The 21,442-nt window shown below is 41.5% G+C and overlaps 1 long non-coding RNA gene across 8 annotated transcripts in view; it reads left to right on the top strand.

Annotated features, from left to right (window-relative positions):
- Positions 1-17,551, top strand: part of LOC311598073 — a 115,490-nt gene extending 97,939 nt beyond the window's left edge. For 6 of the 8 annotated variants that reach the window (XR_014779465.1, XR_014779466.1, XR_014779467.1 and 3 more), the window contains 2 exons: positions 1,133-1,259; positions 2,386-4,178. This is a non-coding gene — a long non-coding RNA (uncharacterized lncRNA). Of the gene's footprint in view, positions 1-1,132; positions 1,260-2,385; positions 4,179-7,596; positions 8,328-17,476 lie in introns of those variants that run through there. The other 2 variants (XR_014779463.1, XR_014779464.1) reach the window with 2 other exon arrangements.
- The last annotated feature ends 3,891 nt before the right edge of the window (positions 17,552-21,442 follow it).

The following is a 21,442-nucleotide window of genomic DNA, read 5'->3' as shown; positions in this document are numbered from 1 at the left end:
AATTAAACTGTCAAATGTAAATTTTAAATCTTTCTTTCAACCTAAAGACCTTCTAAATTTCTTTCTTTCTTTCTTTCTTTCTTTTTTTTTTGGTTATTTTATTTTATTTTTATTTTATTTTTAATTTTTTTATTTTTTAATTTTATTAATTTATTCATATTACATCTCAATGGTTATCCCCTCCCTTGTTTCCTCCCATTCTTCCCTCCCTCCCATTTTCCCCTCCCCTATGACTATGACTGAGGGGGACCTCCTCCCCCTGTATATGCTCATAGGGCCTCAAGTCTCTTCTCGGTAGCCTGCTATCCTTCCTCTGAGTGCCACCAGGTCTCCCCATTCAGGGCACTTGGTCAGATATGAGGCACCAGAGTACGTGTGAAAGTCAGACCCCACTCTCCACTCAACTGTGGAGAATGTCCTGTCCATTGGCTAGATCTGGGTAGGGGTTTGAAATTTACGGCCTGTATTGTCTTTGGCTGGTGCCATAGTTTGAGCCATGTTCATAGCAGCCTTATTCATAATAGCCAGAACCTGGAAACAGCCTAAGTGTCCCTCAGTAGAAGAATGGATAAAGAAACTGTGGTACATTTACACTATGGAATACTACTCAGCTATTAAAAAACAAGGAATTCCCGAAATTTGTGGACAAATGGATTGAGCTAGAAATGATCATAATGAGTGAGTTAACCCAGAAGCAGAAAGACTCAAATGGTATATACTCATTTATATCTGCATATAGCCCAAGGTGCATGTCCCATGAAAGCCTTCACTAACCAGGAAACTGGGACAGAGGGGAGGACATCCTATTGAGACTCTAGATGAGAGAAGCATGGGAGAATGGCAAAGTTGAAGGATCCAGAGGATCCTAGAAATCTACAAATATTTTTTCAATTTTTGGGTATACCTTTATTTGATTATCCATTCTCCTGTTTTTAAATATATTTTATTAATTTATTCATATTACATCTCAATTGTCATCCCATTCCTTGTATCCTCCCATTCCTCCCTCCCTCCTGCTTTCCCCCTACTCCCCGGACCTTCTAAATTTAATCTCCTTTCTCAGAGGGTGGATGGCTTAAGTAGGGAAAGTAAACCCTTCAACTGTCTCCTGTCTGTGTTTCTTTTTCACCAGGATTACCATTGGCCTATACTCTATTTACTAAACAATAGAATTCATTACTGTGACCCTGCCTCACAGGGCTGCATTCGTAAGTGGATCCACGGATGCTCACTATCTTCAACTCCCACAGTGCCTAGAGGTATACCATTCATTTATGTATTTTTAATATTTCTATTTATTCTTTGGTAATTTCACATATACATACAACTTCTATTGATAATATCCACTGCCTCTCTAACTCTCCCCAACTCTTAGCATCTGCCACTTCCACCTTTGTATCCTTCATGATTTTTTATTTATAACTATTGCTGTGAAGAGACAACATGACCAGGGCTATTTATAAAAATTTTTTTAAAAAGCATTTAATTGGCTTGCTTATAGCTTCAGAGTGTGAACCCATGAATATGTTGGTAGAAAGCATGGCAGCTGGCAGGCAGGCCCAGCGCTGGAACAGTAGCTGAGAGCTTACAACAGATCTGCAAGTTGGAGCACAGAGAGAGAGAGAGAGAGAGAGAGAGAGAGAGAGAGAGAGAGAGAGAGACTGGGATGGAACAACTAGGGACCAAGCATTCAAACATAGGAGCTCCTGGGGACCATTCTCACTTGGGCCACCACACCTGCTGAGCTGAGTTAGCATCAGTGACCTACCAGTGGCCAGGCCCCCAGAGGAAAGTGGCTCTCCTTCCCCTAGCAGCCATCAGTTGCAGTTAAGGATGGAGCCTCTTTCTCCTAGCAGCCATCTGCTGGCTGGATCTCAGGCAGGTCCTGAGCATCTATCTACACCTGCTCTGACTTTATGACTGCAACGACAGCGTCCAGTATCTCAGAACTCCTCCCCATCTGCCTGCTCTTACAGTCTTTCTGTCCCCTCTTTCACCATGTCCCCTGCCCTCTGCGGAGGTTGAAGTAGACGTCACATTTACTGTGGAATGCCCAGAACTCAGAAGCTCCTCTGATCCAAGTTGAGAGCAGCACTGATTTAAAAGGCAGTTGGACACTGAGTGTGTTTAGGGAGGTAACATTAGTACGTTCCCCTGGTCCCTGGGCTTGTAGCCTCTCCAGCCATGAGTTTCTGAACAGGCTTAAAGTCCCATCATGGATTTCCTTGAGTTAAGGAGGCCTCACATCCAATCATGAAACAGTTGGTGGCTTCCATCAATGTCCAGCTGCTATTCTGCCAATGGCTGTGTCTTGCCTGGCAGGTCCATTTGGCAGTATACGATATCCACTAGTATGTAAGTTGATTGATGCGTTTTCTCCCCCAGGACTTGCATAGCACCTTTGACACCAGGGAAGCTAGCCAGCAGAGGAGAATCTTCCAGATCATTTCCAGCTTGATTTTCCTATGCCCTGTGCACAGGCTTAGAGAAGTTTCACCATATTCTCTTGTGATCCACCTGGATGAAGCAAGCAAATACAAGCCATTGGTGAGCACGGTCAAGACTCACAACCCAGTGTGCGATCCAAACAGCTCACCATGAGCTGCAGAGTGCCAGGGACAAAGCACACTGTTGTGACAATGCCCAAGAGGAGAAGTGAACTATTTCTCTAGGCAGCGAAGAAGTGACTGTTATCTATAACAGGATCAGGAACTTCATGATGTGAGGAAGTATAAATCTGAACCTGACAAATCAATTTCACTTCTTTCGTTGTTGTTACGCTAGCAATGGGACAAGTCAGCTCCTCATTGACAAAAAGCAGATTTTTTTTTTCTGAGTGAAAGCCTTCTACTGCAGTCATCATGGTTTCAAAGGGAAGAGGAAGTATTTGTCGGCTGTGAGATGCTGTCTGTTAAGTTTTGACTTACTCAGTGAGAGGGGTAGTAAATGAGTTCTTGCCATTCCTGATTTTTCAGGACTCATAATTTACTACATTTTCCTCAAAATTAGGGAAGAAGCGCTGACAAGCTACTGTTTAGCTGATACTGCCACCAGGGAGACTGTTTAGGTTATAGGCCCCTGGGGCAGGTGTTAGCAGGACATATGGAGAACACGTGACAGGAAGACTGATTCGTTCTGATTTTCCTGTCACAACTCACTACGACGAAAAAAAAATGAATCCTTGCATGTTATTTAAACCAGTACTCACAATGGTGCCAGGAGCTCTACCACCTCGCTCTGGTCAGCTGCTTTTGAAATTATCTTTGTGATGATGGCTAGAAAAATAAACAAAGGCATTGGTTGGAGGCCAGTGCCCTTGCCGTTAGGGCAACTTTTAATACAGATGCCCCAGAATCGCTAATGCTTTCCTGAGATCAAACATACCATGTATTTGAAATGCATCTTATTTTCCACAAAGCTGTTATGCAAAACTCAAGCATGATTATCATCAAAATATACGGATTTTAAACTGTGCAGCAATTGGAAACCGCAGAAGCTACGGGAGATGGCAAAGCTGCACAAACACAAGTGGTTTATAGTTCCCAGGCTCTGCTGCCTGTAGAAATGCTGCCATAATAAATGCAGAAGCTGAAAACTGCGGTTTGCATAACTGCCGCTTGTCAGGTTTTTTGGTTCTAACTCTACCTCTTTTTAAACACCCTGCATCCCTGGAAAGAAACCTATAATTCAAACGTTATTTTAAAGTGTGCTACAAAACTGCAGGGAACCAGGCTGTCTTTTCAGCACTCCTCTTACTTTCAAGGCCAGCTCTGCCAAACCATCAAAATCCTGCACAGTGTCCCTCATCTCCGGGGAAGCAGTCACATTGCATTTGCAATGCATCCCTGGAAATAACGCGGTGTCTAGCAGGGAGCACAGTGGTGCTCAGTGAACCTCAGTGTGATGGTTGTGCTGGAAGAAAAGCTGCATTCATTTCCCATGTATCTGTCCTAACAGAGTGCCTCAAATTGAAAACCTGAAGACAGCAGGAGTTTATTGCCTTGCACTCTGGAGGTTTTAAGTCCAAAATCAAGGTGTCAGCAAGCCCATGCTCCCTCAGAAATCTGTAGGCAGGATTCTCTTTCTTGTTTCTTTCCTTACGTGGTATGGCTGCTGTCAGCTTTGGTATGCACCAAGTAGCAACTTTACAATTTCTGCCTCTATCATCACAAGTGTTCTCTCTCTCTCTCTGTCTCTCTCTCTCTCTCTCTCTCTCTCTCTCTCTCTCTCTCTCTCTCTCTCTCTGTGTGTGTGTGTGTGTGTCTGTCTGTCTGTCTGTCTGTCTGTCTGTGTGTCTGTCTGTCTGTCTCTCCCTCATCTCTCTATTTCCCTCTCTATCTATCTGTCGTGTCTCTGTCTCTGTCTGTGTCTCTCTGTCTCTGTGTCTCTTTCTACCTCCCCCTTCCCCCTCCCACCTCTTTCCCCCTATTCCTCTCCTCTCGCCACCGCCCCCCCAGGTGCTAATGTTCCTTCTCTTATAATGATGCTTATTTATGCTAGCCTTCATGCTCTCTCTAAGGACCTCAATGAAACTTGAATGCATTTTCAAAGACTCTGTTTCTAAACACAGTGTTTGATTTTTCACTATTTCTTTTTTTTTTTTAAATACAATTCAACCTATAACACCAGGCACTCTGTCTCATTATTTTTATAATTCCCTTTGCACCTAAGAATGTGCTCAGCATCTACTGTATACGGGAAATGTGATGACTAAATGCTGGATCCATAAATTATTTAAAGTTATAAATCTTTGATAACTAAAATGCAAAGGAAATTGTAGTCTGTGTTGTCCAAATTCCAGATTGCGTCATCCACATCCCAGTTGCACTAGGGTACCAGAGCAGGTCACTGAGAGATGCAACAAAGCATGAGGGGGCAGTGTGTGCAATATAACGTGTGGTGGAAACTTCTAAAGGGAGAGGCTAGCAGGGAGAACAAACTGAATCACAAGGGCAAATTCCAATGCCAGCTAGACAAGACAGGCAGCATCTTTCTCATAGAAAAACTGGGTCGGTAGGACTCCTCTCTCATGGTGTCTTTCTAGAACACTATAGGCAGTCGCCCCACACCCTCTCCCCTACGCCTCTCCCTACTCCTCTCCTCTTCTTCTCTCACAGTGAACTGGGCCATCCCACATCAATCAGGAACTAAGAAAATGGCAACGGCCAGGCTGGGGTGAAAACTGCTAGGTCAGAGAGGCAGAGAAAGCACCCAGCTGTCCTTCCAAATCAGTCTACATCCCAGAAAGAAAAAGGCCAAAGCCCCTTCATCTTCTCCATGCTATCTTATATATCCTTCAACTCAAAGTCCCTCCTTTCTGTTTAATTCCTGTCAGTTGGTTTCTTGCTCCATTTCTTAACGTAGGGTTAACTTTATTTAATCCTGTATTCAGAAAGTTCTTCGGTTAAAGGTGTATGCTAGGGCTGAGCCACACCAAAAAAGAAACAGGTTTTACAGTTCACAATCTCAGGGTTCACAATGAGATCAAATGTCCTGCAACAGTAGGCCGTTAAGCATTAGTAACTTACACACTTTAATCCTGGTAAGCCACACTTGAAGATTACCGATGGCCTGTCACCAAGAGAATGAGACAGTAATAAAAGTCTCAGGAGTGATAACTACTTCTCACGTTTTCACAGAATCTCCTTCCTCTGGATCCTGGAGATGGTAGAGTATGGTTTTCAGGTGAGGGGAAACAGGGTATGGCCATGAAACATATAGGACATCTGATCTCAAAGGGAACTGAGGCCATGATCTGGGCTAGTGATTGCCGCATTTCAGGGCTTCATACTGTGGAGTCTTTTGTGTCTACAGCTTTTGGTCAGGAAAATTCTGATAGTCAATCTGGACTGCCTCTCTGATTGGATTGAGAGGCACACAGATTAGAAAACCGTATAGTGCATGTGTCCATGAGACATGCTTCCAGAGACAGTCAGACCCTGAGGGCTATGACCCAAGTAATGCTGTTTGTTCATTTGGTTTGGTTTCGTTTTTGTTTAGGGCCATGTGTACCTTGTATACTGTGTGTGTGTGTGTGTGTGTGTGTGTGTGTGAGAGAGAGAGAGAGAGAGAGAGAGAGAGAGAGAGAGAGAGAGTGAGTGAGAGAGAGAGAAAGAGAGAGAGAGAGAGAGAGAGAGAGAGAAAGAGAGAGAGAGACTACATGTGCATACATGTATGTGTGTGTTTGTGTGTATGTTCACATATTTATACAGGAATTAGATCACTCTTGACATATCTTTGGGTTCATACCTTGCCCTGACACCTTCCTGTTCCCAGCTGCCGTAACATGACTTGTTCTGTCCACTATGCCCTCTCTGCCACGGTGGGCTGAAGTTTCTGAAATCATTTCCTTCCAGAAGTTGCTTCTGACAGGGGGTTGGCTACAGTGAAGAAAATCTGAATAACATAAATACCCAACCTGACTTTGTAAAGCCTGAATGTATGACAGTATGTTGCTGATAATGTGAGAAATATGCTTAGGGTTCTCAAAATCCATGCTTCTTCATGGAAATTGGCTTACAACCAGGGATGAGAGGTATAAGGAAAGACTGTCAAAACAGATTATTAGACATTGATGATGCTCCTAGGTAATTAAATAATACAGTTCTCTTAAGAGAAGCACAGGGCCCCTGAACAAAGATGGAAAACCAAGCCTACAGGTTGGACCTCCCATCTCTTTGTTCTTCCCACACTAATGTCCTAGTCAGTAGAATAAAGAAAACCATATGCAAGGATTGGAACAAATGATACTGATATCGAGATGGCCATTGCATTCAAAGGTTTTGTTTTTTGAACTGGGACTCACACACTATGCCTCCATGGCAGCTGAACGTTAGAGGACTTGAGGAAAACAAAAGCAAAGCATACATATATCAGTCAAGAATAAGGAAATAATTTTTCTAAGAAAGGAACCTTCTCCACATTCCCAGAGAGTACTAAAGAAGTTACTGAGACTGCAGTATTTAATTTCAGAGAGGCTGAACTCCCCATTCATAAACTAAATTTGTATACATTGATGCCTGAGATTGAGAAGTATCACTGAAGGAAGGGCTGGGATCTGAGCTCTGCCTGCATCTCTCTGTCTCAAGCCTTATCTGACAAATATAGATTCATACATTCCCAAGCCATGGATGCCACTTCTAGCAAACAACAGACTCTGTGGTTTCATTGGCTCTAGGCAGAGCACACAGTGTTTATTCAACTCAGCTTCATGGATGAGCTCATGTCCAGGGCTATTTTTAGAATGAATAATATCTTGATGTCATGCTAGGGACAATATTGTTTAGGAAATAGGAAGATTCCACTCAGTGGACAAGCCAGAACCTACACGAGAGCTGCCCTCAGACATCTGGGCTGGCTGTAGAAAAGGGCTGTGGCTATTTTAACCTCAGGGTGATCCTGAGGCTCCAAACCCAAGAGACAAGTTTCTAAGTGGAACTGTCTCAGTGGCAAAGCCTGTCATAGCAACTCCCCCAAATGTCCTTGGTGACGAGCAGGGAAATGTGTCCTGCTTTCAGCCATGTGGTACATAGACATTGCTCTGTTTTTTCACCAGCATCATGGTTTGTGTCTGCATCTTTCTCTTCCTTTTCCTAGTGACTGGGTCCATGATGTCCATGACCACTGGAGAAGACACTGTGGAAAGACACCAAGCACCTTCAGCAAAGTGTCAGCATTTGTTGAGCAACTGTGGTAGACACACAGTATTACTTGCTTTATTCTCTGATTGTACTTTTTCTATGTCTAGAAATAAGCCCTTTTAAGAACATTAATAGCCACTCGAAACAAAGATTACACTGGGAAAACTTAAGCAGCCAAGGAAGACGTTACCCATGCCTACTGTAGTAACAACCAACTGGAGTATGAAGATAAGTTCACTGAAACAAAATCAGCCTCATTTTTAGCAGCTGGGGTAAAGCATAGCATAGGCCATCCATGTTTTTCTAATTGGTTATCTTCAACAGAAAAGTAGCCTTTCCTGTGCAATGGTAACAATATATTATACTATCAATGTATCCATGAATGCATGCATCTACCTGTCATCATATCTCTTACCACCATCAATACATGAATTAAACAGGTAAGTATTAGAATAAGAATAAGCCAGGCATCTAGTGTTGGTCCTGTTTCCGCTTGCTCCTAATATGCTCCCTAAAAAGGCCAAAGAAGATGGTAGAAAAATCAGTATTTATTACTTCTAAGTTTTTCCTAATTGAATATGGCTATTTTCCTTGACTTTCTTTAAGCTTCTAGAGAGATTTAAAGTACTGCCTTAATGATAATATCTGGACATACATCAATGGCTCAGCAATTATAAAATGATACAAGATGACCACTGCTTATATGTGTGGATGATAATAAAAACTAAGAGATATCAAACAGCTAAGAGCCTACATGCATGAAAATTTTGCAAGGTCAAATGGAGAAAGTGGTGCCATGAATTTGTTGTACATAAGTATTCTGAAAGACTCACAAATATACTTCAAATGCATAGACTACTGAAATTTCTTGGATTGAGATAAAACATGGCCCTTTACTAATTCATCTTACAGGAAATTCTTAGCAACTGGGTCTTGTGTTCCAAGTTTTTGTAGTTTTCTTTAAGCATAAAATTTGCCCATATTTTGTATCCAATCACTTTGCTGAAGGTGTTTATCAGCTGTAGGAGATCTCTTCTGAAATTTTGGGGGTCAATTATGTACACTATCATATCATCTGCAAATGGGGATAATTTGACTTCCTTCTTTCTGGTGTGGATCCCCTTGATCTCCTTTTGTTGTCTTATTGGTCTAGCTAGAACTTCAAGAACTATATTGAAGAGATATGGAGACCGTGGGCAGCCTTGTCTAGTCCCTGCTTTTAGTGGAATTTCTTTGAGTTTCTGTCAATTTAATTTAATGTTGGCTATTGGCTTGCTGTATATAGCCTTTATTATGTTTAGGTATGTGCCTTGTATCCTTGATCTCTCCAAGACTTTAAACATGAATGGCTGTTGGATTTTGTCAAATGCTTTTTTGGCATCTAAGAAGCTGATCATGTAGTTTTTTTTCTTTCAGTTTGTTTATATGGTGGATTACATTGATAGATTCCCATATATTAAACCATCCCTGCATGCCTGGGGTGAGGCCTCCTTGGTCATGGTGAATAATAGCTTTGATGTGTTCTTATTTTCAGTTTAGGAATATTTTATTGAGTATTTGTGCATCAATGTTCATAAGAGAATTTTTTCTGAAATTCTCTTTCTTTGTTGGGTCTTTGCAAGGTTTAGGTATCAAGATTACTGTGGCCTCATAGAATGAGTTTGGTAATGTTTCATCTATTTCTATTTTTGTAGAGTACTTTGAAGAGTATCGATATTAGCTCTTCTTTGAAGGTCTGGTAGAATTCTGAGCTGAAACCATCTGGCCCTAGGCTTTTTTTTTTTTTTTTTTTTTTTTTTTTTTTTTTGGTTGGGAGACTATTGAGGACTGCTTTTTATTTCTGTAGAAGAAATGTGACCATTTAATTTGTTTATCTGATCTTGATTCAACTTTGGCAAGTGGAATCCATGGAAATTGTCCATTTCCTTTAGATTTTCAAAGTTTGTGGTGTATAGGTTTTTTAAGTAAGACCTAATGATTATTTGTATTTCTTTAGTGTCTGTGGTTATGTCACCTTTTTCATTTCTGACCTTGTTGATTTTGATGGTGTCTCTCTGTCTTTTAGTTAGTTTGGAAAGACACACATGGTTTTTATACTCACTTATAATTAGATACTAGCCCAACATGGATGTCCTCTGAGAGTTTTCATTCAGTGGGGAATCAGGACCAATGCTGGGACTTGCTATTGGGACTCCAGGTGAGAATGATATAGAAGAATGAGGAGATGGAAGGACCCAGAGGGTCCAGGAACCCTACAAGAAGACCATCAAGGCTGGAGGATCTGGACCCAGGGGATGCTGTACAAACTGTTGCACCAAGGGCAATGCATGCAATAAACCTAGACCGCTATTCAGATCTAGCCAATGGATAGCACATTCTCCACAATTGTGTGGAGAGTGGGGTCTGACTCTGAAATGAACTTTGGTGCCCCCTATTTGACCACTTCCCCTTGGTAGAGAAGCGTGGTAGCACTCAAAGGAGGGGGAAGTAGGCTATCCAAATGACATCTGATAGTCTGTGATCATATGGTAGGGGAGGAGGTCCTCTTATATCGCAGGTCTAGGGAAGGGAAATAGGGTGAAAGAGGGAGGGAGGGGGAACAGGAAGATTCAAGTGAGGTGATAACAATCAGGGTGTAACTTGAATAAATTATTTAAAAAATAAAAATGAAAAAATTGCCCATATTTGTGTTGATCCCTTATTCCAGATCCTTGAACTATTAGGTACAGAGACTCGGTAGGCTTTATGCCCACCTCTTCGGGGCATCAATCAAAGCTATAACCACTTGTATATAAAACACAAGGGACAATCCATTACATCGTTTTCAAATTTTGTCCCATAGGACATTCCATGCTCATTCTTAATTTCACAGGTCTATGAGAATGACTCAGACAGTTCCATGTGAAACTTAGAGCAGAGAGGGAAGGGCACCTGCATTCAGTCCAGGCTCTGCCCTGGGAGCTTAGACAGATGGTTTTCTACCTTGGGGCATGAGGTTCCCCCTTCTAAAAAATGAGAACGGCAACAGATATTGGACGTGGCTTAAATGAACATTTAGTTGTGTTATCAACAAATAGTTGTACTGGGATTTTTTGTTTCACATTTAGAAACTTGGACTAATAGGATTGAAATATTTTCAGGAAGCTTTGGGAGTAGAAGGAAATTACCTGGATCCAAATCTACCTATAGATGCCTTCTTCGTTACACTGATGCATCTGCACTCCAGTAGTTATGGACATGAGTACATTCAGTTACTTACAAATACCTCCAGGCCTCCCGTGTATGTGGCTGTGGAATTCTAAGTTGGCCTTCAAAATGATTGCCCCTCCTCCACCCTGCAGCCAAAGAGTGGGCATACTAGGTAGAAGCTGGGGAGGTCTCCTTAGCAGCGGACAGGGAAACTGGGAAGGTTCACTGACTTGATTTTCAGGGCCAGTCAGTGCACTTCAGCAGATCATGGAGGAGAACGGAGCCACAGTGAGGACAGTTTTCATCCTAGAAATCTTCAAAGCATGGCCTCAGTACCGTTTGGATCATCTTTGTGGTAACTTCAGAGTAACCTTCAGCTCAGCTGAAAATGTCCCCCTAGTCATGCCCCTGAATTCACCACCCAACACAAAGAGCAAATGTTACATCTGATGTCTGCACCACCCCCTCACTGATGTGCAGAAATTAGGAGGGTGAAACTGACTCATGGTATATTTTGAAACATAAGGCGGAGCAGTCACACAGAAGGAAAAAAATCTACACACCAGGTCCTGGACTGTGGGAAGCCGCGCCCACATTCGCCATTACAAGATGGCGCTGACACCGTGTCCCATGCTGACAAACAACTAATCTGCGCATGTGCGAAGGGATTTTCCACTCGTGCTCTGCCTCTCCCGTGGCGTCATCTCACCCAATGAGCAACAGCCAATCAGGGACTGACACATCCTAAGCGGAGGACAGTTTCCTATATAAGGGATGGGTTTCTGCTGTTTGGTCTCTCTGTCTCCGTTTTTCGTGTTGTAAGCTTATGCTCTTCCTCTCAAGAGGCAGTAAAGCTTTACTGCAGAAGGATCCTGTTTGTGTGTGCAGCGTCGTTCTTGCTGACGAGACGGTAACGCTAGCCACACTGGACTTTGCTAGAAACTCTGTGTCTTGATTAACTAAAGTGAGTGATGTGAACCCAGCATGAGTGCTGTGCAGCACCTCACACTGGGAGCGCTGCTGACCGTGATAGAAGGAGCAGGAGGGTTCTGTCATGCTTGGGTTTTTAAACAGTGCCTTGATGACCCTGGAAATCAAACTGCTTTACCTGAACATTAGAGTGGAACAAAAGCCCAAAATAAGATGAGGCGTGGAGCGCATTCCACAAGCCAGACACTGAGAAAATGATGGGTAAGAGCAGCCACCTGTTAGGGGTTTTCATCAAACAGTACTGCAGGTGGAGCTGGAAGAAATACACGCCAGCTCTAACTCCCAGACCTTCACCCTGTGAAGTGCTGCCTCAAGAGTATCCCACAGCATCATGAATGAAATTCTGTGTTTTCAAATCCAGTTAAGAACTGAAAGTGCCACTTGGAATAATTATTCTAATACCACTTAGCTTTTTATGCCTTAAATGGTAGAAATTTCTATGTGGCTTTTATAGAAAATGCACACAAAGAGCAAGTACAGTCTTCTGAGAAACAACTGGTTTCATCTAGTAGTAGAGAAAAAGCAATTTAATTGTATGAAATGAGTGATGCACAATATAGGAGAAAGCCTGTTGAAGACTGTAAGTACCATAATGACTGTTCAGACAATATATCTGGTCCTTCTCCTCAAAACCAAGTTTGGAACTAATGATACAGACACAAGAAACATTAGCTTTAAATCTAAGAACATTTGAAGGCAAAGCTTTGGGCAAGTCTCTCCATTTTGTACAGAAATATATGATGAGACATAATTAGAGGCATGCAGACACAAGTGTACAGTATATTATACCATACTATCTAAGCAGTGTAATATGCTATAGTTACTATGCTTACAACTTTAAACACACCATATACTTACACATGACATTTTTATCAACTCATATCCATAACTTATTTATCACTATCTGTCAATAATCTGTCTGCCATGTAGCTATAAATTATTTACCTACCATCTACCATCTGTCATTTAATAATCTGTTACCTGTCACCTTTTTATTTATCATCTACCTGTTGTCTCTCACCTGATATTCATCATCGGTCTACCACGCTATCATCTCATCTAACTAACTATCATCTATCTATATCTATATCTATATAGATATAGATAGGTAGATAAATAGATAGATATAACTTACCAATCTACCTCTCACCTGTATTTTTCTGTCTATCCTACCTATCAACAATCCATCTGTCTGTTTATCTAACCATCCATCTAAGAGTCTCTCTCTCTCTCTCTCCAATATAATTCAGGAAGTTTAACATCCAATCCATATTTAAATATCTTAATCTACTTGATATCTGTGAAGAATCGTTGCCATGAGCTACATGAGTTTCTTATGAACTTAAAAAAAATCTCTAGTGAGTTTTACAGACCTTTTAAATTACAGCCTACAAAAAAACTCAAATAATTCTCCCATTTAAAAAAAACCTAATGTCTTCATGCAGTAGATCCTGTTAATGTATTAAGTTCTAAGGGCTGTCATAATATAGTACCACAACTTAGGGTTTTAAACAATTCCATTCACTGCCCCTCAGTTATGGAGTTTGAAAGTCTGATACTGCCTGTGGGCAGGTTGACTTCAACAAAGAACTTTGAGGTGGGACTCTCACAGGCTTCCAACTGGGCTTACATTTAAGATAACGTATCTATACAGCAATGCAGCATCTCCTGTGTCTTTTAGTATCTTCTCTGCTTGTGTCTGGGCCTAAATTTCCACTTCCTGTAAGTTGGTCTTACTGTACATTCTAATGGATCCATTCTAACGACTTCACCTTAATTGGGTTCTTAGAAGACTCTCTCTCTAAACGAGGCTGCATTTCACTGCTTCGCCAGTCTCAGCCCTGTTTCTCATGGCCATGTTTAGTTACTCTGCTCACATTCCTTTAACATTACCAAATGTTACTTATGTCTAGTGTGGTCATGTGAATGAAAATTGTTCCTACAAGCTTATATAGCTGAAAACTTGCCCTCCAGTTGGTAGAGCTGTCAGGGAAGGATTTGGAGGTATGGCCTTGGCCTTGTTAGAGGAGGCACACCAGAGGGAAGGCTGTGAAGTTTCAAAAGCTCATGTCATTCCCAGGTGTGTGTGTGTGTGTGTGTGTGTGTGTGTGTGTGTGTGTGTGTGTCTGTGTGTGTCTGTGTGTGTCTGTGTGTGTCTGTGTGTCTGTCTGTCTGTCTGTCTGTCTGTCTCTCTCTCTCTCTCTCTCTCTCTCTCTCTCTCTCTCTTGCTTTTGGGTTGAAATGAGAGCCCTCAGCTATTGTTTAAGCATCATGCCTGCCTGCCTATTGCCATTCTCCCTGCCATGATGGTCATGGACTCTAATCCTCTGAAACTTTGAGCTGCTACCAAGCCCTTTCTTCTACTTTGGTCATGGTGTCTTATCACACCAACAGAAGAGTAACGAAGACAACTTGTCTTGTATGTTATCAGCAACTTTGCCTATTTCCCACAACCTGGCTTTCCTCAGAGACCAAAAACTGTAGCCAGTTAGCCAGTTTCATTGTCTGCCCACCAGCTGCTTTGTCATATGGAGCCCTTAGAACTCTTTGCCCTAACAGCTCAGCTGTGCAGAAATTGACTGAGTCCATCTTCAGTCCATTCACTTTATCTTTGATGGCTCAAAGCCCAGAGCAGTTGCTACTTCAGCCATGGCAACTCTTTCCATATGATCCAGCCAAAGCATTTCCACACAGCTACTAGGAATCATCCTGGTGCCCTTGATGGTAACACTCGAGTCTTCTCTACTGCACCAGCCGGTGGTGGCACATGCGTTTAATCCCAGCACTCGGGAGGCAGAGGCAGGCAGATTGCTGTGAGTTTGAGGCCAGCCTGGTCTACAAAGTGAGTCCAGGACAGCCAAAGCTACACATAGAAACCCTGTCTCAAAAATCCTAAATAAATAAATATATAACTACTGCTTCCTTCTCTCAATGCTCTCACATGTCATTCTTCCATATCTACACCTGAGGATAGGGGCAAAGCATCATGGTCTTCACTGAAATACAACAGAATTAGGTGACTTCTGTAGAAAGAAATATAAGTAAAAAGGTGAGGAAGTTGCAATGGGAAAGTGTGTCAATTTATTATTCAAGAACTCTAGGATCACTGCATCAAGGTCTTCAAAAAAGTAATGTTTGGTACTTAGCTCTTCCCCTCAGTACTGAATATTTACTTGATTCCAATGAACTAATCACGAGGAAAGACTGTTGCACCCAGGTACCTGCCTTCAGCAACTAGCGGCGTAGTTCAGAGCACATTCACCATAAAGGGCGTGTTCTCAACTCCTCTTCGTTTAATTCTGTAGGGGCATACTAGCATCGGGACAGAGTAGAATCATATAGACCACGGGAACAATTGTTCTTAAAGTAGACACACTTCCATTTCTCAAATTAATGAAAGTGTTAATATGGCAAAAGTATGATATACTTTGATAGAAGAGCTCCACTTGATGAGGAAGATTAGTTTCTGTATATTTAATGTAGTCTTACATTCTCTGAAAATGAACTTAAAATATGCATTAGACCAGGCTGAGAAAGGAAATCTACTTGGCTTTCAGTTATGTACATTCTTGGTATTTGCCAGACAGATTCTTGGGGACAAATGATAATACATTCAGGCAGGCGAAATCACATTAAATAATTCTACCAAATAATTGCAATGAATTTATAGCAGATTAGAACCAAAAATCACATTAGCCAAAACATTAAATTATGATGCAGGCTCCATTTTACTTAATACTTATTTGAACAGAAAAAGAATTCAGTTACTAGGATCTCAAAATAACATCAGCTTGTCTGGTTTGGAGATGCATAGAAATAATGAATGTGCCTGTTTTTATTCTTTCCACTTAAGTGTGTATTAGATTAAATTTCCATTTGACCCATTCCATCAGTAAATGCACAAATCCAGACATACTTCCCATGGACAACCATTAAGCTGGATTCCTTAATGCAAAATGCTGAGCAAGATAAGGAAAAAAGAAAGAAAAGAGGATATATATGATTCTCCCTCAAATGGGTCACAAAATGGAGAAAAGCTGGAATTTCCTAGGGGAAGACAGGGCCTAGTTGAGTGTCTACTCCACAGTCCAGAGCAGACTCAGGGGACACAGGATGTCCAACCAATATCCGTTTCACAGTGTTAATGATAGGATACTTAGGCTATGCCAGTCTTAATTTTGATCTATATTATTAATCTATATCTTACTTATAAGATCGTAATGTTTGTGTGCATGTGTTTACCTGTATATGTGCCAAAATAAATATGAGTGAATTTAATTCTAGGAGAGAGAGAGAGAGAGAGAGAGAGAGAGAGAGAGAGAGAGAGGAGACAGAGACAGAGAGAGACAGAGTCAGAGACAGAGACAGAGAGAGACAGAGATACTATAATGTATACATAGAATTATACACAGAATCCATGGCTGTGTGCATGGCCATGTGACCCTCAGAGTCTTAGTTAGGGTTTCTATTGCTGTCATTAAACCCCATAACCAAAAACCAAGTTGCAGAGTAAAGAGTTTACTTGCCTTACACTTCCAGATCCTAGTCCATCATTGGAGGAAGTCAATATAGGAGCTCAAGCAGGCCCGGAGCCTGGAGGCAGGAGCTAATGCAGAGGCCATGGAGAGGTGCTGCTTACTTCACATAGGTGCTTAGCCTGCTTTATTTATAGAACCCAGGACCATCAGCCCAGAGTTGGCACCACACACCATGGGCTAAGCCATTTCTCATTTATCACTAACTGAGAAAATGCCTTACAGCTGGATCTCATGAAGGCATTTCCTCAACTGAGGCTCCTTCAACCTTGTTGACTCTAACTTGTGTCAAGTTGACACACAAAGCAGCCAGGACACTCAGTATCTGGAAACCTAACATTTTTAAATGTATGCACTGGTAAACTTTTATTTTTACCTTTAAACTACCCTTCCAAAATCCTTTGTTTTAAACCTTTGGAATGGAAAACAAGTGAGAGTCAATGACTGGGGCTCTCAGGCAGCCCTTAGTTGATCTCTATCCACTTATAAATTATAGTAGTTAATTGATTATAAACATATTTTTTGAGTGTTATTTAAAATTATAATAGGTCCAATTCACTTTTCAATAGCAATTTAGTTTCAAATATTCCATTCGTTACTCTGATGGACACAGATATAAAGGCTTCTGGGGACCGGTGGTGTGAAGCCTTCCTACCCTGGGAGCAATTTAAAATATTCTCATTAATGTCAGTACAGTCATTTCTCACTCTGTACTAGAAATGTTGAAACAGTTATTATTCATGAAAAAAGTAGTCAATGTCATGCAACCAATCACCGTTACAAAACAGGACTCCTTGATTACAGTTTTGCTTATGGAAAATTTTTTTAAAAATCATTTGCTTGTAGAAACCAATATGAAAGTAACCAAGTCAAGACATCAAGGTACACTTTACTTAGATCACCAAGTCCCTTTTCGCCTCAGAACTTGCTGCTGATTTCAGAGATGTACTGAGGTGCTACAATGTAATTGTTCTCCCACAGTATTGCTCTTGCTGGAGCAGTTTGGTTCTTACTGTCGTAGAGATGCCATGGTTTGTGGTGGCCTAAGAATGTCTTAGGCCTTTGATTAGTTCCCAGAACAAACTGTCTTTTTTCTTTCTGTCTCCCCTTGATTCTCTATAGAATATGGAAAGCATTAATGAGGGTCTATGATATCCAGACATAGAGTGAGGTGTGCATATTGAAAGGAATCAAAGGCGAGTAAAACTGGGTTTGTGCCCTCCAGGAGACAACTAAAGCAGATAGACAAAGGGGCTGTCAACATAACTGGGACCAGATGATCACATCTGTGTCGTGGGTACTACTTGGTAATTGAGTGTGACCCCATCTCAAAATCACGAGATCCAGCTATGGCGTTGAACCTTTGAAAATGAGCAGTTGCCCACTTGACCAGAAAACAATAAGAATAGCTCTTGTTAGAAGAAACAGAAGGTGTTGCTAATCCTAGAAGCTAGTGACCCACACCTCTCTCTTCCGTCCCTCACTTATTCTATGCAGGAACCAAGAGAAATCTATCAACATGGAAATGTAGTGACCAGAAAAACATTCTCAGAGCTGTGTTGGCAAACTATCCCTTTAAGAAACGGCACTAATCAAAACTCATTTGTAGGTTTGCCACTTTCTGTTGTGTAAACTCTTTATGAATGATTTCAGTAGCCACTGGTTTATTAACTAATTATTAATATTGAAGAATTTCAACTCTTGTTAAATTGAAATTCACGTTGAGTATGCTCTGGCCAAGCCTGCCTCATCGCCACCCTAGGAGGGCAACCTCATAGTCATAGAGATAACAGCCCTCACCTCCAGTGTTAATGCTTTCCTCCAAAGCTTCTTCTAGTGGTCGAGAATCGGCTACTTTACAGCATCAGGATTTCTAGATGAGAACAGTGTAGTCTCCTGGGAAACTGAGTGGCATGGTGACAGCAAAGGGTTCGCAGCTCTGGCGTTAGATTCATAGAGAACAAAACCCCTTTTCCTGCTTTGATGAGTTCAGTGACATGTTGATTGGAATAATAAAGGGCAAGCTCACTCAAAAGAAGAGATTATTAGAGGAAGAGAAAAAGAAAGTGCACAGAGTGGACGGCAGAGGCCACCCTCTGCAGGTAGGACAGGAGGATGCAGGCAGAAAGGAAATCTTTCCCAGAGAAGACAAGCCTAGGAATCTGGCAGTGCAAACATTAAACAGCTTCCAAAAACCTGCTGCAGAGAAGCCAGAGAGGCTATTTGAGTAATTAATCCCTGAGAACATAATTACTCTAAATGTTATCCCTGAGAACAGGGTACCTGGACTGAGATTTGCATCTGCAAAGAAATCAATGCTAAGCCTGGAGCTTCTCAGATAATTAGGGACCAAAACTTAGTGCTGGTTTCATACCTCCACCCTAGGTACTCGCTCTCTTACCACAGAAGCCAACTGTGCATGAGATTTAAAGGGAGAGGAAATTATCTATCTTTAATCACAGTAGAATTAGGTCTATCACAGGGTTAAAGTGCTATTAGACCGAGAGGTATGGAAGTAACTTTTCTGTGTGCTTTTCTTGGAGGAACTAAGGTGAAGCATCAGAGATCTGATCTGTCAACACCGAGGACAAGCTGGACATACAGATTGGGAGAGATAAACAGAGCATGTGTGGGAAATCATGTACAGCAAAGCACATACCTGACTGGCTTAAAGCCAGCCCAACCTAGTAGCTCAATACAGCAGCAGGGCAGACTGTGTTCCCAGAAGTCAGGCAAGTGGGAATACAAAGAACTCATTCCAGGTAGGGGAAGAGGAGAGGAAGCAAAGAAGTAGAAGACACAGAGACGAGCAACAGTCAGGAGGAGGAGGAGGAGGCTTGGAGGAGGCAGGCTACTGGCAGGAGAAGCAGCTGAGCAGGCGAAAGGACATGTGGTCCATGGAGAAATGCGCTTCCTGGCCTCAGAGAGAAATAGGTGCCAAGTATATATTAAAGAAGACGGAGGGAAAAAAAGAGATAAAGAAAAGATGGAAGATAGATAATTGATGCATAGAAAACAGATACATAGATGATAGATAAATGCACACAATGCTCCCTGTATTTGAAAAGCTGACGTGTCATTTTTGAAGTCCTGGGGAGGCCAACTGGGGACCCAGGTATAAATCACAGTTGGATTACAGAAGCATCTAAAAACAGTCCCCTTGCTCGAGGAAAGTGAGTCTTTGCTCCATTGGTGCTTTTGCCTATTAGGATAAAGCCCACCCACATAACTCAAATACAACAAAACTCACATGTTAATCTCATCATGAATAAATGGATAGATAGATAAGTAAATAAATACAGTAACATGACTAAAAGTCCGGTAACACCCAAGCTGACGTGGGACATTAGTTATAATGGTGGTCCCTCACAGAACTTTAAGCATCAGAATGCAAAGGACAGAGACAGTTTGGGACTTAGTAAATATGAGAGAAGAAAGGAAAGGAAGCTATGTCATATCAAGGAAAAAGCAACGTATGGAAGCTGTAAGCAAATATATGAAAGAGTTTCAAAAAGACATTATTCTGCATATAGCACTATAGGAAATTATAGAACGTAAATTAAGAATGAGTACACAAGTGAATAGGAATAGATTTTATAAATTTTCAGGGTGAGATGACAAAGATCTTTAATCAATGTGTAAGTTTACTTGTATATTAAAGACCTATGAACACTGAGAAGGTTCAGTAAAGGGATTAGTCTGAGGTGGGCAGCTTTGGGAAACTTTCAGAAGGCCAATGGGTGCATTTTTCTTCCCCGTCTCAGCTTGAAATTGATGCTTTCCTTGTTTCTATCCTTCCTATTTATCATATATGCCCATCGTAATCTCCTTAGTAGTTCACAGAGAAAGAAATGTCAAATCACAGTCACAGCACAGCGATGGTAAACAAGTGCCCACCCGTGAGAAGCCAAACACACTAGGCAAAAGCTTCGAAAGATGGAGAATCTACAGGGACATGAAGATAAGAGAGGCAAATCAAGAATGTAGAGTCTGATGCTGAGAAAGTCTCATTCTTGGGAAGGAGTATGAGAGGGCCTGAAAAAAGCTGTAGAATGGCCCATCAACATTTCCCCTCTTAAGGGAAAAATAGTCCAGGCAAATTTCTGTGATGTTTCTTCCTACCATGCCCTTGAAAATTGGACAATGGGCCTGTGTGAGTGGTCCAAGCTGATCCCAACAGAACACAGGCAACAGAGCTTACTACGCCAAAGGCACCCTGAAACAGGCTCTAGAGGAAGACCTGAATTGATGGAGTAGCTCACAATAGAGAAAGCTGTATACACACACACAGGTCACGCCATATCCTCTTGGGATGCTAGTACTTTGTCCTTATAAGATACTGGTCCAAATAGTCCTTTGCCTTTTTAACAAGCACTACAGAAGCAATTTGACCACACCCTATATTGTTTTCACAGGAAATTCAGAGCAAATAATTATATTTCCCTTGTGCCTGGTTATTCAGACCACCTTTCTGTCTGATTCAGGTATCTTTCGTAGATTAGTATCCATGGAAACATGAAGTTTTACATTTGCAAACTGTCTCTTTAAGCAGCTAAAGTCAGAAAAGATAGTTGGAGCCTGTCTGATCCACTAATCATAAATACTTACAACTTGGTCATTGTGTTTGCTTTTTGAATATATGTGAGTTTAATTGCTCTTGGACTAAAACCAAATGTTACAGATTTTATCTAAAAAGATAAGGGTAGAGAAAGAAAAAAATAAAACTGGAACAAGAAATAAGAATGTAACTATAGCAGGTTTTAAAGTTAAGGTGTCAGTCATCCTGAAAATAACTGGTTTATTGCATTGCCTCTTTTGTACTTGCCCAGCTTCCTCATTGTGGGAGCTCAATAGAAAACTAATAGAGTGGTTTGGCTGACTTACTCAAGGCCCTTCCACACACAACCGTCAGCTTGCACACATGCAGATGCTGTCTCTCTACCTGCCTCCTGGATCACAGCACCTGTTGCAGAACACCCACATCTGGACTCCACCTGCACTATCTCAGTAGGCAATTCCAGATCAAAACCCACTTCCTATCCATCGTTATCCTAGGTAGATGGAGTCTCAGCTCTGCAAATCTGCCTT

Source organism: Acomys minous (assembly GCF_964271855.1).
Source record: "Acomys minous genome assembly, chromosome: 5".
Classification (NCBI taxonomy): domain Eukaryota; kingdom Metazoa; phylum Chordata; class Mammalia; order Rodentia; family Muridae; genus Acomys; species Acomys minous.
Note: the sequence above shows the minus strand (reverse complement) of the source record. Positions and strands in the feature narration are given on the sequence as shown.